At 46.9% G+C, this 15,627-nt stretch overlaps 1 protein-coding gene across 1 annotated transcript in view; it reads left to right on the top strand.

The window, feature by feature from the left end:
- The window catches only part of LOC140405778 (deaminated glutathione amidase-like), a gene marked incomplete at its 5' end in the record, with an annotated part of 96,139 nt that overhangs the window by 54,702 nt on the left and 25,810 nt on the right, over positions 1 to 15,627 (top strand). The window lies entirely within an intron of this gene.

Here is a 15,627-nt window from a genome sequence, read left to right as displayed (position 1 = left end):
TGTGAGCCTGGGTGTGAAGGAACATTCCTTTAATAGTGATTTCAGTTTGTGTGTGAGCCCGGGTGTGAAGGAACATTCCTTTAATAGTGAATTCAGTGTGTGTGTGACCCTGGGTGTGAGGGAACACTCCTTTAATATTGATTTCAGTGTGTGTGTGAGTCCGGGTGTGAAGGAACACTCCATTTATTGTGATTTCAGTGTGTGTGAGCCTGGGTGTGAAGGAACACCCCTTTAATAGTGATTTCAGTGTGTGTGACCCCGGGTGTGGAGGAACACTCCTTTAATAGTGATTTCAGTGTGTGTGAGCCTGGGTGTGAAGGAACACTCCATTAATAGTGATTTCAGTGTGTGTGACCCCGGGTGTGGAGGAACACTCCTTTAATAGTGATTTCAGTGAGTGTGTGAGTCCGGGTGTGAAGGAACACTCCATTTATTGTGATTTCAGTGTGTGTGAGCCTGGGTGTGAAGGAACACTCCTTTAACAGTGTTGTCAGTGTGTGTGAGCCCGGGTGTGAAGGAACACTCCTTTAATAGTGATTTCAGTGTGTGTAACCCCGGGTGTGGAGGAACACTCCTTTAATAGTGATTTCAGTGTGTGTGAGCCTGGGTGTGAGGAACACTCCTTTCATAGTGATTTCAGTGTGTGTTCGCCTGGGTGTGGAGGAACACTCCTTTAATAGTGATTTCAGTGTGTGTGAGCCCGGGTGTGAAGGAACACTCCTTTAATAGTGATTTCAGTGTGTGTGAGCCTGGGTGTGAAGGAACACTCCTTTAATAGTGATTTCAGTGTGTGTGAGCCCGGGTGTGAAGGAACACTCATTTAATAGTGATTTCAGTGTGTGTGAGCCCGGGTGTGAGGAACACTCCTTTAATAGTGATTTCTGTGTGTGTGACCCCGGGTGTGGAGGAACACTCCTTTAATAGTAAATTCAGTGTGTGTGAGCCTTGGTGTGAAGGAACACTCCTTTAATAGTGATTTCAGTGTGTGTGAGCCTGGGTGTGAAGGAACACTCCTTTAATAGTGATTTCAGTGTGTGTGAGCCTGGGTGTGAGGGAACACTACTTTAATAATGATTTCAGTGTGTGTGAGCCCGGGTGTCAAGGAACACTCCTTTAATAGTGATTTCAGTGTTTGAGGGCGTGGGTGTGAGGGAACACTCCTTGAATAGTTTTTTCAGTGTGTGTGAGCCCGGGTATGAAGGAACACTCCTTTAATAGTGATTTCAGTGTGTGTGACCCCGGGTGTGGAGGAACACTCCTTTAATAGTGATTTCAGTGTGTGTGAGCCTGGGTGTGAGGAACACTCCTTTAATAGTGATTTCAGTGTGTGTGACCCCGGGTGTGGAGGAACGCTCCTTTAATAGTGATTTCAGTGTGTGTGACCCCGGGTGTGGAGGAACACTCCTTTAATAGTGATTTCAGTGTGTGTGAGCCCGGGTGTGAAGGAACACTCCTTTCATAGTGATTTCAGTGTGTGTGAGCCTGGGTGTGAAGGAACACTCCTTTAATAGTGATTTCAGTGTGTGTTAGCCTGGGTGTGGAGGAACACTCCTTTAAGAGTGATTTCAGTGTGTGTGAGCCCGAGTGTGAAGGAACACTCCTTTAATAGTGATTTCAGTGTGTGTGAGCCTGGGTGTGAAGGAACACTCCTTTAATAGTGATTTCAGTGTGTGTGAGCCCGGGTGTGAGGAACACTCCTTTAATAGTGATTTCAGTGTGTGAGAGCCCGGGTGTGAGGAACACTCCTTTAATAGTGATTTCTGTGTGTGTGATCCCGGGTGTGGAGGAACACTCCTTTAATAGTAAATTCAGTGTGTGTGAGCCCGGGTGTGAAGGAACGCTCCTTTAATAGTGATTTCAGTGTGTGAGGGCATGGGTGTGAGGGAACACTCCTTTAATAGTGATTTCAGTGTGTGTGAGCCCGGGTGTGAAGGAACACTCCTTTAATAGTGATTTCAGTGTGTGTGAGCCTGGGTGTGAAGGAACACTCCTTTCATAGTGATTTCGGTGTGTGTGTGAGCCTGGGTGTGAAGGACACTCCTTTAATAGTGAATTCAGTGTGTGTGAGCCTGGGTGTGAAGGAACATTCCTTTAATAGTGATTTCAGTGTGTGTGAGCCCGGGTGTGAAGGAACGCTTTTTTAATAGTGATTTCTGTGTGTGTGAGCCCGGGTGTGAAGGAACGCTCCTTTAATAGTGAATTCAGTGTGTGTGTGAGCCTGGGTGTGAAGGAACACTCCTTTAATAGTGAATTCAGTGTGTGTGTGAGCCTGGATGTGAAGGAACACTCCTTTCATCGTGAATTCAGTGTGTGTGAGCCTGGGTTTGAAGGAACACTCCTTTAATAGTGATTTCAGTGTGTGAGCCTGGGTGTGAAGGAACACTCCTTTCATAGTGAATTCAGTGTGTGAGCCTGGGTGTGAAGGAACATTCCTTTAATAGTGATTTTAGTTTGTGTGAGCCCGGGTGTGAAGGACACTCCTTTAATAGTGAATTCAGTGTTTGTGAGCCTGGGTGTGAAGGAACATTCCTTTAATAGTGATTTCAGTGTGTGTGAGCCCGGGTGTGAAGGAACGCTTTTTTAATAGTGATTTCTGTGTGTGTGAGCCCGGGTGTGAAGGAACGCTCCTTTAATAGTGAATTCAGTGTGTGTGTGAGCCTGGGTGTGAGGGAACACTCCTTTAATAGTGAATTCAGTGTGTGTGAGCCGGGGTGTGAAGGAACACTCCTTTAATAGTGATTTCAGTCTGTGTGAGCCCGGGTGTGAAGGAACGCTCCTTTAATAGTGATATCAGTGTGTGAGCCTGGTTGTGAAGGAACACTCCTTTCATCGTGAATTCAGTGTGTGTGAGCCTGGGTGTGAAGGAACATTCCTTTAATAGTGATTTCAGTTTGTGTGTGAGCCCGGGTGTGAAGGAACATTCCTTTAATAGTGATTTCAGTGTGTGTGAGCCCTGGTGTGGAGGAACACTCCTTTAATAGTGATTTTAGTTTGTGTGAGCCTGGGTGTGAAGGAACACTCCTTTCATAGTGAATTCAGTGTGTGTGTGAGCCTGGGTGTGAGGGAACACTCCTTTAATAGTGATTTCAGTGTGTGTGTGAGTCCGGGTGTGAAGGAACACTCCATTTATTGTGATTTCAGTGTGTGTGAGCCTGGGTGTGAAGGAACACTCCTTTAATAGTGATTTCAGTGTGTGTGACCCCGGGTGTGGAGGAACACTCCTTTAATAGTGATTTCAGTGTGTGTGAGCCTGGGTGTGAAGGAACACTCCATTAATAGTGATTTCAGTGTGTGTGACCCCGGGTGTGGAGGAACACTCCTTTAATAGTGATTTCAGTGAGTGTGTGAGTCCGGGTGTGAAGGAACACTCCATTTATTGTGATTTCAGTGTGTGTGAGCCTGGGTGTGAAGGAACACTCCTTTATTAGTGTTGTCAGTGTGTGTGAGCCCGGGTGTGAAGGAACACTCCTTTAATAGTGATTTCAGTGTGTGTAACCCCGGGTGTGGAGGAACACTCCTTTAATAGTGATTTCAGTGTGTGTGAGCCTGGGTGTGAGGAACACTCCTTTCATAGTGATTTCAGTGTGTGTTCGCCTGGGTGTGGAGGAACACTCCTTTAATAGTGATTTCAGTGTGTGTGAGCCCGGGTGTGAAGGAACACTCCTTTAATAGTGATTTCAGTGTGTGTGAGCCTGGGTGTGAAGGAACACTCCTTTAATAGTGATTTCAGTGTGTGTGAGCCCGGGTGTGAGGAACACTCCTTTAATAGTGATTTCAGTGTGTGTGAGCCCGGTTGTGAAGGAACACTCCTTTAATAGTGATTTCAGTGTGTGTGAGCCCGGGTGTGAGGAACACTCCTTTAATAGTGATTTCAGTGTGTGTGAGCCCGGGTGTGGAGGAACACTCCTTTAATAGTGATTTCAGTGTGTGTGAGCCTGGGTGTGAAGGAACGCTCCTTTAATAGTGAATTCAGTGTGTGTGAGCCCGGGTGTGAGGAACACTCCTTTAATAGTGATTTCTGTGTGTGTGACCCCGGGTGTGGAGGAACACTCCTTTAATAGTGATTTCAGTGTGTGTGAGCCCGGGTGTGAAGGAACACTCCTTTAATAGTAAATTCAGTGTGTGTGAGCCTGGGTGTGAAGGAACGCTCCTTTAATAGTGATTTCAGTGTGTGTTAGCCTGGGTGTGAGGAACACTCCTTTAATAGTGATTTCAGTGTGTGTGTGAGTCCGGGTGTGAAGGAACACTCCATTTATTGTGAATTCAGTGTGTGTGAGCCTGGGTGTGAAGGAACACTCCTTTAATAGTGATTTCAGTGTGTGTGAGCCTGGGTGTGAGGGAACACTACTTTAATAATGATTTCAGTGTGTGTGAGCCCGGGTGTCGAGGAACACTCCTTTAATAGTGATTTCAGTGTGTGTGACCCCGGGTGTGGAGGAACACTCCTTTAATAGTGATTTCAGTGTGTGTGACCCCGGGTGTGGAGGAACACTCCTTTAATAGTGATTTCAGTGTGTGTGAGCCCGGGTGTGAAGGAACACTCCTTTCATAGTGATTTCAGTGTGTGTGAGCCCGGGTGTGAAGGAACACTCCTTTAATAGTGATTTCAGTGTGTGTGACCCCGGGTGTGGAGGAACACTCCTTTAATAGTGATTTCAGTGTGTGTGACCCCGGGTGTGGAGGAACACTCCTTTAATAGTGATTTCAGTGTGTGTGACCCCGGGTGTGGAGGAACACTCCTTTAATAGTGATTTCAGTGTGTGTGTGACTCCGGGTGTGAAGGAACACTCCATTTATTGTGATTTCAGTGTGTGTGAGCCTGGGTGTGAAGGAACACTCCTTTAATAGTGTTTTCAGTGTGTGTGAGCCCGGGTGTGAAGGAACGCTCCTTTAATCGTGATTTCAGTGTGTGTGACCCCCGGTGTGAAGGAACACTCATTTAATAGTGATTTCAGTGTGTGTGAGCCCGGGTGTGAGGAACACTCCTTTAATAGTGATTTCTGTGTGTGTGACCCCGGGTGTGAAGGAACACTCCTTTAATAGTAAATTCAGTGTGTGTGAGCCTGGGTGTGAAGGAACACTCCTTTAATAGTGATTTCAGTGTGTGTGAGCCTGGGTGTGAGGGAACACTACTTTAATAATGATTTCAGTGTGTGTGAGCCCGGGTGTGAAGGAAAACTCCTTTAATAGTGATTTCAGTGTGTGTGACCCCGGGTGTGAAGGAACACTCCTTTAATAGTGATTTCAGTGTGTGTGACCCCGGGTGTGGAGGAACACTCCTCTAATAGTGATTTCAGTGTGTGTGACCCCGGGTGTGGAGGAACACTCCTTTAATAGTGATTTCAGTGTGTGTGTGAGTCCGGGTGTGAAGGAACACTCCATTTATTGTGATTTCAGTGTGTGTGAGCCTGGGTGTGAAGGAACACTCCTTTAATAGTGTTTTCAGTGTGTGTTCGCCTGGGTGTGGAGGAACACTCCTTTAATAGTGATTTCAGTGTGTGTGAGCCCGGGTGTGAAGGAACACTCCTTTAATAGTGATTTCAGTGTGTGTGAGCCTGGGTGTGAAGGAACACTCCTTTAATAGTGATTTCAGAGTGTGTGAGCCCGGGTGTGAGGAACACTCCTTTAATAGTGATTTCAGTGTGTGTGAGCCCGGTTGTGAAGGAACACTCCTTTAATAGTGATTTCAGTGTGTGTGAGCCCGGGTGTGAGGAACACTCCTTTAATAGTGATTTCAGTGTGTGTGAGCCCGGGTGTGGAGGAACACTCCTTTAATAGTGATTTCAGTGTGTGTGAGCCTGGGTGTGAAGGAACGCTCCTTTAATAGTGAATTCAGTGTGTGTGAGCCCGGGTGTGAGGAACACTCCTTTAATAGTGATTTCTGTGTGTGTGACCCCGGGTGTGGAGGAACACTCCTTTAATAGTGATTTCAGTGTGTGTGAGCCCGGGTGTGAAGGAACACTCCTTTAATAGTAAATTCAGTGTGTGTGAGCCTGGGTGTGAAGGAACGCTCCTTTAATAGTGATTTCAGTGTGTGTTAGCCTGGGTGTGAGGAACACTCCTTTAATAGTGATTTCAGTGTGTGTGTGAGTCCGGGTGTGAAGGAACACTCCATTTATTGTGAATTCAGTGTGTGTGAGCCTGGGTGTGAAGGAACACTCCTTTAATAGTGATTTCAGTGTGTGTGAGCCTGGGTGTGAGGGAACACTACTTTAATAATGATTTCAGTGTGTGTGAGCCCGGGTGTCGAGGAACACTCCTTTAATAGTGATTTCAGTGTGTGTGACCCCGGGTGTGGAGGAACACTCCTTTAATAGTGATTTCAGTGTGTGTGACCCCGGGTGTGGAGGAACACTCCTTTAATAGTGATTTCAGTGTGTGTGACCCCGGGTGTGGAGGAACACTCCTTTAATAGTGATTTCAGTGTGTGTGAGCCCGGGTGTGAAGGAACACTCCTTTCATAGTGATTTCAGTGTGTGTGAGCCCGGGTGTGAAGGAACACTCCTTTAATAGTGATTTCAGTGTGTGTGACCCCGGGTGTGGAGGAACACTCCTTTAATAGTGATTTCAGTGTGTGTGACCCCGGGTGTGGAGGAACACTCCTTTAATAGTGATTTCAGTGTGTGTGACCCCGGGTGTGGAGGAACACTCCTTTAATAGTGATTTCAGTGTGTGTGTGACTCCGGGTGTGAAGGAACACTCCATTTATTGTGATTTCAGTGTGTGTGAGCCTGGGTGTGAAGGAACACTCCTTTAATAGTGTTTTCAGTGTGTGTGAGCCCGGGTGTGAAGGAACGCTCCTTTAATCGTGATTTCAGTGTGTGTGACCCCCGGTGTGAAGGAACACTCATTTAATAGTGATTTCAGTGTGTGTGAGCCCGGGTGTGAGGAACACTCCTTTAACAGTGATTTCTGTGTGTGTGACCCCGGGTGTGGAGGAACACTCCTTTAATAGTAAATTCAGTGTGTGTGAGCCTGGGTGTGAAGGAACACTCCTTTAATAGTGATTTCAGTGTGTGTGAGCCTGGGTGTGAGGAACACTCCTTTCATAGTGATTTCAGTGTGTGTTCGCCTGGGTGTGGAGGAACACTCCTTTAATAGTGATTTCAGTGTGTGTGAGCCCGGGTGTGAAGGAACACTCCTTTAATAGTGATTTCAGTGTGTGTGAGCCTGGGTGTGAAGGAACACTCCTTTAATAGTGATTTCAGTGTGTGTGAGCCCGGGTGTGAGGAACACTCCTTTAATAGTGATTTCAGTGTGTGTGAGCCCGGTTGTGAAGGAACACTCCTTTAATAGTGATTTCAGTGTGTGTGAGCCCGGGTGTGAGGAACACTCCTTTAATAGTGATTTCAGTGTGTGTGAGCCCGGGTGTGGAGGAACACTCCTTTAATAGTGATTTCAGTGTGTGTGAGCCTGGGTGTGAAGGAACGCTCCTTTAATAGTGAATTCAGTGTGTGTGAGCCCGGGTGTGAGGAACACTCCTTTAATAGTGATTTCTGTGTGTGTGACCCCGGGTGTGGAGGAACACTCCTTTAATAGTGATTTCAGTGTGTGTGAGCCCGGGTGTGAAGGAACACTCCTTTAATAGTAAATTCAGTGTGTGTGAGCCTGGGTGTGAAGGAACGCTCCTTTAATAGTGATTTCAGTGTGTGTTAGCCTGGGTGTGAGGAACACTCCTTTAATAGTGATTTCAGTGTGTGTGTGAGTCCGGGTGTGAAGGAACACTCCATTTATTGTGAATTCAGTGTGTGTGAGCCTGGGTGTGAAGGAACACTCCTTTAATAGTGATTTCAGTGTGTGTGAGCCTGGGTGTGAGGGAACACTACTTTAATAATGATTTCAGTGTGTGTGAGCCCGGGTGTCGAGGAACACTCCTTTAATAGTGATTTCAGTGTGTGTGACCCCGGGTGTGGAGGAACACTCCTTTAATAGTGATTTCAGTGTGTGTGACCCCGGGTGTGGAGGGACACTCCTTTAATAGTGATTTCAGTGTGTGTGACCCCGGGTGTGGAGGAACACTCCTTTAATAGTGATTTCAGTGTGTGTGAGCCCGGGTGTGAAGGAACACTCCTTTCATAGTGATTTCAGTGTGTGTGAGCCCGGGTGTGAAGGAACACTCCTTTAATAGTGATTTCAGTGTGTGTGACCCCGGGTGTGGAGGAACACTCCTTTAATAGTGATTTCAGTGTGTGTGACCCCGGGTGTGGAGGAACACTCCTTTAATAGTGATTTCAGTGTGTGTGACCCCGGGTGTGGAGGAACACTCCTTTAATAGTGATTTCAGTGTGTGTGTGACTCCGGGTGTGAAGGAACACTCCATTTATTGTGATTTCAGTGTGTGTGAGCCTGGGTGTGAAGGAACACTCCTTTAATAGTGTTTTCAGTGTGTGTGAGCCCGGGTGTGAAGGAACGCTCCTTTAATCGTGATTTCAGTGTGTGTGACCCCCGGTGTGAAGGAACACTCATTTAATAGTGATTTCAGTGTGTGTGAGCCCGGGTGTGAGGAACACTCCTTTAATAGTGATTTCTGTGTGTGTGACCCCGGGTGTGGAGGAACACTCCTTTAATAGTAAATTCAGTGTGTGTGAGCCTGGGTGTGAAGGAACACTCCTTTAATAGTGATTTCAGTGTGTGTGAGCCTGGGTGTGAGGGAACACTACTTTAATAATGATTTCAGTGTGTGTGAGCCCGGGTGTGAAGGAAAACTCCTTTAATAGTGATTTCAGTGTGTGTGACCCCGGGTGTGGAGGAACACTCCTTTAATAGTGATTTCAGTGTGTGTGACCCCGGGTGTGGAGGAACACTCCTCTAATAGTGATTTCAGTGTGTGTGACCCCGGGTGTGGAGGAACACTCCTTTAATAGTGATTTCAGTGTGTGTGTGAGTCCGGGTGTGAAGGAACACTCCATTTATTGTGATTTCAGTGTGTGTGAGCCTGGGTGTGAAGGAACACTCCTTTAATAGTGTTTTCAGTGTGTGTTCGCCTGGGTGTGGAGGAACACTCCTTTAATAGTGATTTCAGTGTGTGTGAGCCCGGGTGTGAAGGAACACTCCTTTAATAGTGATTTCAGTGTGTGTGAGCCTGGGTGTGAAGGAACACTCCTTTAATCGTGATTTCAGTGTGTGTGAGCCCGGGTGTGAGGAACACTCCTTTAATAGTGATTTCAGTGTGTGTGAGCCCGGTTGTGAAGGAACACTCCTTTAATAGTGATTTCAGTGTGTGTGAGCCCGGGTGTGAGGAACACTCCTTTAATAGTGATTTCAGTGTGTGTGAGCCCGGGTGTGGAGGAACACTCCTTTAATAGTGATTTCAGTGTGTGTGAGCCTGGGTGTGAAGGAACGCTCCTTTAATAGTGAATTCAGTGTGTGTGAGCCCGGGTGTGAGGAACACTCCTTTAATAGTGATTTCTGTGTGTGTGACCCCGGGTGTGGAGGAACACTCCTTTAATAGTGATTTCAGTGTGTGTGAGCCCGGGTGTGAAGGAACACTCCTTTAATAGTAAATTCAGTGTGTGTGAGCCTGGGTGTGAAGGAACGCTCCTTTAATAGTGATTTCAGTGTGTGTTAGCCTGGGTGTGAGGAACACTCCTTTAATAGTGATTTCAGTGTGTGTGTGAGTCCGGGTGTGAAGGAACACTCCATTTATTGTGAATTCAGTGTGTGTGAGCCTGGGTGTGAAGGAACACTCCTTTAATAGTGATTTCAGTGTGTGTGAGCCTGGGTGTGAGGGAACACTACTTTAATAATGATTTCAGTGTGTGTGAGCCCGGGTGTCGAGGAACACTCCTTTAATAGTGATTTCAGTGTGTGTGACCCCGGGTGTGGAGGAACACTCCTTTAATAGTGATTTCAGTGTGTGTGACCCCGGGTGTGGAGGAACACTCCTTTAATAGTGATTTCAGTGTGTGTGACCCCGGGTGTGGAGGAACACTCCTTTAATAGTGATTTCAGTGTGTGTGAGCCCGGGTGTGAAGGAACACTCCTTTCATAGTGATTTCAGTGTGTGTGAGCCCGGGTGTGAAGGAACACTCCTTTAATAGTGATTTCAGTGTGTGTGACCCCGGGTGTGGAGGAACACTCCTTTAATAGTGATTTCAGTGTGTGTGACCCCGGGTGTGGAGGAACACTCCTTTAATAGTGATTTCAGTGTGTGTGACCCCGGGTGTGGAGGAACACTCCTTTAATAGTGATTTCAGTGTGTGTGTGACTCCGGGTGTGAAGGAACACTCCATTTATTGTGATTTCAGTGTGTGTGAGCCTGGGTGTGAAGGAACACTCCTTTAATAGTGTTTTCAGTGTGTGTGAGCCCGGGTGTGAAGGAACGCTCCTTTAATCGTGATTTCAGTGTGTGTGACCCCCGGTGTGAAGGAACACTCATTTAATAGTGATTTCAGTGTGTGTGAGCCCGGGTGTGAGGAACACTCCTTTAATAGTGATTTCTGTGTGTGTGACCCCGGGTGTGGAGGAACACTCCTTTAATAGTAAATTCAGTGTGTGTGAGCCTGGGTGTGAAGGAACACTCCTTTAATAGTGATTTCAGTGTGTGTGAGCCTGGGTGTGAGGGAACACTACTTTAATAATGATTTCAGTGTGTGTGAGCCCGGGTGTGAAGGAAAACTCCTTTAATAGTGATTTCAGTGTGTGTGACCCCGGGTGTGGAGGAACACTCCTTTAATAGTGATTTCAGTGTGTGTGACCCCGGGTGTGGAGGAACACTCCTCTAATAGTGATTTCAGTGTGTGTGACCCCGGGTGTGGAGGAACACTCCTTTAATAGTGATTTCAGTGTGTGTGTGAGTCCGGGTGTGAAGGAACACTCCATTTATTGTGATTTCAGTGTGTGTGAGCCTGGGTGTGAAGGAACACTCCTTTAATAGTGTTTTCAGTGTGTGTGAGCCCGGGTGTGAAGGAACGCTCCTTTACGAGTGATTTCAGTGTGTGTGACCCCGGGTGTGGAGGAACACTCCTTTAATAGTGATTTCAGTGCGTGTGACCCCGGGTGTGGAGGAACACTCCTTTAATAGTGATCTCAGTGTGTGTGAGCCTGGGTGTGAGGAACACTCCTTTAATAGTGATTTCAGTGTGTGTTAGCCTGGGTGTGGAGGAACACTCCTTTAATAGTGATTTCAGTGTGTGTGAGCCCGGGTGTGAGGAACACTCCTTTAATAGTGATTTCAGTGTGTGTGAGCCCGGGTGTGAGGAACACTCCTTTAATAGTGATTTCTGTGTGTGTGACCCCGGGTGTGGAGGAACACTCCTTTAATAGTAAATTCAGTGTGTGTGAGCCTGGGTGTGAAGGAACACTACTTTAATAATGATTTCAGTGTGTGTGAGCCCGGGTGTCAAGGAACACTCCTTTAATGGTGATTTCAGTGTGTGTGACCCCGGGTGTGGAGGAACACTCCTTTAATAGTGATTTCAGTGTGTGTGTGACTCCGGGTGTGAAGGAACACTCCATTTATTGTGATTTCAGTGTGTGTGAGCCTGGGTGTGAAGGAACACTCCTTTAATAGTGTTTTCAGTGTGTGTGAGCCCGGGTGTGAAGGAACGCTCCTTTAATCGTGATTTCAGTGTGTGTGACCCCCGGTGTGGAGGAACACTCCTTTAATAGTGATTTCAGTGTGTGTGAGCCCGGGTGTGAAGGAGCACTCCTTTAATAGTGATTTCAGTGTGTGTGAGTCCGGGTGTGAAGGAACGCTCCTTTAATAGTGATTTCAGTGTGTGTGAGCCCGGGTGTGGAGGAACACTCCTTTCACAGTGATCTCAGTGTGTGTGAGCCTGGATGTGAGGAACACTCCTTTAATAGTGATTTCAGTGTGTGTTAGCCTGGGTGTGGAGGAACACTCCTTTAATAGTAAATTCAGTGTGTGTGAGCCTGGGTGTGAAGGAACGCTCCTTTAATAGTGATTTCAGTGTGTGTTAGCCTGGGTGTGAGGAACACTCCTTTAATAGTGATTTCTGTGTGTGTGACCCCGGGTGTGGAGGAACACTCCTTTAATAGTGATTTCAGTGTGTGTGAGCCCGGGTGTGAAGGAACACTCCTTTAATAGTAAATTCAGTGTGTGTGAGCCTGGGTGTGAAGGAACGCTCCTTTAATAGTGATTTCAGTGTGTGTTAGCCTGGGTGTGAGGAACACTCCTTTAATAGTGATTTCAGTGTGTGTGTGAGTCCGGGTGTGAAGGAACACTCCATTTATTGTGAATTCAGTGTGTGTGAGCCTGGGTGTGAAGGAACACTCCTTTAATAGTGATTTCAGTGTGTGTGAGCCTGGGTGTGAGGGAACACTACTTTAATAATGATTTCAGTGTGTGTGAGCCCGGGTGTCGAGGAACACTCCTTTAATAGTGATTTCAGTGTGTGTGACCCCGGGTGTGGAGGAACACTCCTTTAATAGTGATTTCAGTGTGTGTGACCCCGGGTGTGGAGGAACACTCCTTTAATAGTGATTTCAGTGTGTGTGACCCCGGGTGTGGAGGAACACTCCTTTAATAGTGATTTCAGTGTGTGTGAGCCCGGGTGTGAAGGAACACTCCTTTCATAGTGATTTCAGTGTGTGTGAGCCCGGGTGTGAAGGAACACTCCTTTAATAGTGATTTCAGTGTGTGTGACCCCGGGTGTGGAGGAACACTCCTTTAATAGTGATTTCAGTGTGTGTGACCCCGGGTGTGGAGGAACACTCCTTTAATAGTGATTTCAGTGTGTGTGACCCCGGGTGTGGAGGAACACTCCTTTAATAGTGATTTCAGTGTGTGTGTGACTCCGGGTGTGAAGGAACACTCCATTTATTGTGATTTCAGTGTGTGTGAGCCTGGGTGTGAAGGAACACTCCTTTAATAGTGTTTTCAGTGTGTGTGAGCCCGGGTGTGAAGGAACGCTCCTTTAATCGTGATTTCAGTGTGTGTGACCCCCGGTGTGAAGGAACACTCATTTAATAGTGATTTCAGTGTGTGTGAGCCCGGGTGTGAGGAACACTCCTTTAATAGTGATTTCTGTGTGTGTGACCCCGGGTGTGGAGGAACACTCCTTTAATAGTAAATTCAGTGTGTGTGAGCCTGGGTGTGAAGGAACACTCCTTTAATAGTGATTTCAGTGTGTGTGAGCCTGGGTGTGAGGGAACACTACTTTAATAATGATTTCAGTGTGTGTGAGCCCGGGTGTGAAGGAAAACTCCTTTAATAGTGATTTCAGTGTGTGTGACCCCGGGTGTGGAGGAACACTCCTTTAATAGTGATTTCAGTGTGTGTGACCCCGGGTGTGGAGGAACACTCCTCTAATAGTGATTTCAGTGTGTGTGACCCCGGGTGTGGAGGAACACTCCTTTAATAGTGATTTCAGTGTGTGTGTGAGTCCGGGTGTGAAGGAACACTCCATTTATTGTGATTTCAGTGTGTGTGAGCCTGGGTGTGAAGGAACACTCCTTTAATAGTGTTTTCAGTGTGTGTGAGCCCGGGTGTGAAGGAACGCTCCTTTACGAGTGATTTCAGTGTGTGTGACCCCGGGTGTGGAGGAACACTCCTTTAATAGTGATTTCAGTGCGTGTGACCCCGGGTGTGGAGGAACACTCCTTTAATAGTGATCTCAGTGTGTGTGAGCCTGGGTGTGAGGAACACTCCTTTAATAGTGATTTCAGTGTGTGTTAGCCTGGGTGTGGAGGAACACTCCTTTAATAGTGATTTCAGTGTGTGTGAGCCCGGGTGTGAGGAACACTCCTTTAATAGTGATTTCAGTGTGTGTGAGCCCGGGTGTGAGGAACACTCCTTTAATAGTGATTTCTGTGTGTGTGACCCCGGGTGTGGAGGAACACTCCTTTAATAGTAAATTCAGTGTGTGTGAGCCTGGGTGTGAAGGAACACTACTTTAATAATGATTTCAGTGTGTGTGAGCCCGGGTGTCAAGGAACACTCCTTTAATGGTGATTTCAGTGTGTGTGACCCCGGGTGTGGAGGAACACTCCTTTAATAGTGATTTCAGTGTGTGTGTGACTCCGGGTGTGAAGGAACACTCCATTTATTGTGATTTCAGTGTGTGTGAGCCTGGGTGTGAAGGAACACTCCTTTAATAGTGTTTTCAGTGTGTGTGAGCCCGGGTGTGAAGGAACGCTCCTTTAATCGTGATTTCAGTGTGTGTGACCCCCGGTGTGGAGGAACACTCCTTTAATAGTGATTTCAGTGTGTGTGAGCCCGGGTGTGAAGGAGCACTCCTTTAATAGTGATTTCAGTGTGTGTGAGTCCGGGTGTGAAGGAACGCTCCTTTAATAGTGATTTCAGTGTGTGTGAGCCCGGGTGTGGAGGAACACTCCTTTCACAGTGATCTCAGTGTGTGTGAGCCTGGATGTGAGGAACACTCCTTTAATAGTGATTTCAGTGTGTGTTAGCCTGGGTGTGGAGGAACACTCCTTTAATAGTGATTTCAGTGTGTGTGAGCCCGGGTGTGAAGGAACACTCCTTTAATAGTGATTTCAGTGTGTGTGAGCCCAGGTGTGAGGAACACTCCTTTAATAGTGATTTCTGTGTGTGTGGCCCCGGGCGTGGAGGAACACTCCTTTAATAGTAAATTCAGTGTGTGTGAGCCTGGGTGTGAAGGAACACTCCTTTAATAGTGATTTCAGTGTGTGTGAGCCTGGGTGTGAAGGAACGCTCCTTTAATAGTGATTTCAGTGTGTGTGGGCCTGGGTGTGAGGGAACACTCCTTTAATAGTGATTTCAGTGTGTGTGAGCCCGGGTGCGAAGGAACACTCCTTTAATAGTGATTTCAGTGTGTGTGAGCCCGGGTGTGAAGGAACACTCATTTAATAGTGATTTCAGTGTGTGTGAGCCCGGGTGTGAGGAACACTCCTTTAATAGTGATTTCAGTGTGTGTGAGCCCGGGTGTGAGGAACACTCCTTTAATAGTGATTTCAGTGTGTGTGAGCCTGGGTGTGAAGGAACATTCCTTTAATAGTGATTTCAGTGTGTGTGAGCCCGGGTGTGAAGGAACACTCCTTTAATAGTGATTTCAGTGTGTGTGAGCCCGGGTGTGAAGGAACACTCATTTAATAGTGATTTCAGTGTGTGTGAGCCCGGGTGTGAGGAACACTCCTTTAATAGTGATTTCTGTGTGTGTGACCCCGGGTGTGGAGGAACACTCCTTTAATAGTAAATTCAGTGTGTGTGAGCCTTGGTGTGAAGGAACACTCCTTTAATAGTGATTTCAGTGTGTGTGAGCCTGGGTGTGAAGGAACACTCCTTTAATAGTGATTTCAGTGTGTGTGAGCCTGGGTGTGAGGGAACACTACTTTAATAATGATTTCAGTGTGTGTGAGCCCGGGTGTGAAGGAAAACTCCTTTAATAGTGATTTCAGTGTGTGTGACCCCGGGTGTGGAGGAACACTCCTTTAATAGTGATTTCAGTGTGTGTGACCCCGGGTGTGGAGGAACACTCCTTTAATAGTGATTTCAGTGTGTGTGACCCCGGGTGTGGAGGAACACTCCTTTAATAGTGATTTCAGTGTGTGTGTGAGTCCGGGTGTGAAGGAACACTCCATTTATTGTGATTTCAGTGTGTGTGAGCCTGGGTGTGAAGGAACACTCCTTTAATAGTGTTTTCAGTGTGTGTGAGCCCGGGTGTGAAGGAACGCTCCTTTACTAGT

Source organism: Scyliorhinus torazame, unplaced genomic scaffold (assembly GCF_047496885.1).
Source record: "Scyliorhinus torazame isolate Kashiwa2021f unplaced genomic scaffold, sScyTor2.1 scaffold_218, whole genome shotgun sequence".
NCBI classification, from domain to species: Eukaryota; Metazoa; Chordata; class Chondrichthyes; order Carcharhiniformes; family Scyliorhinidae; genus Scyliorhinus; species Scyliorhinus torazame.
Note: the sequence above shows the minus strand (reverse complement) of the source record. Positions and strands in the feature narration are given on the sequence as shown.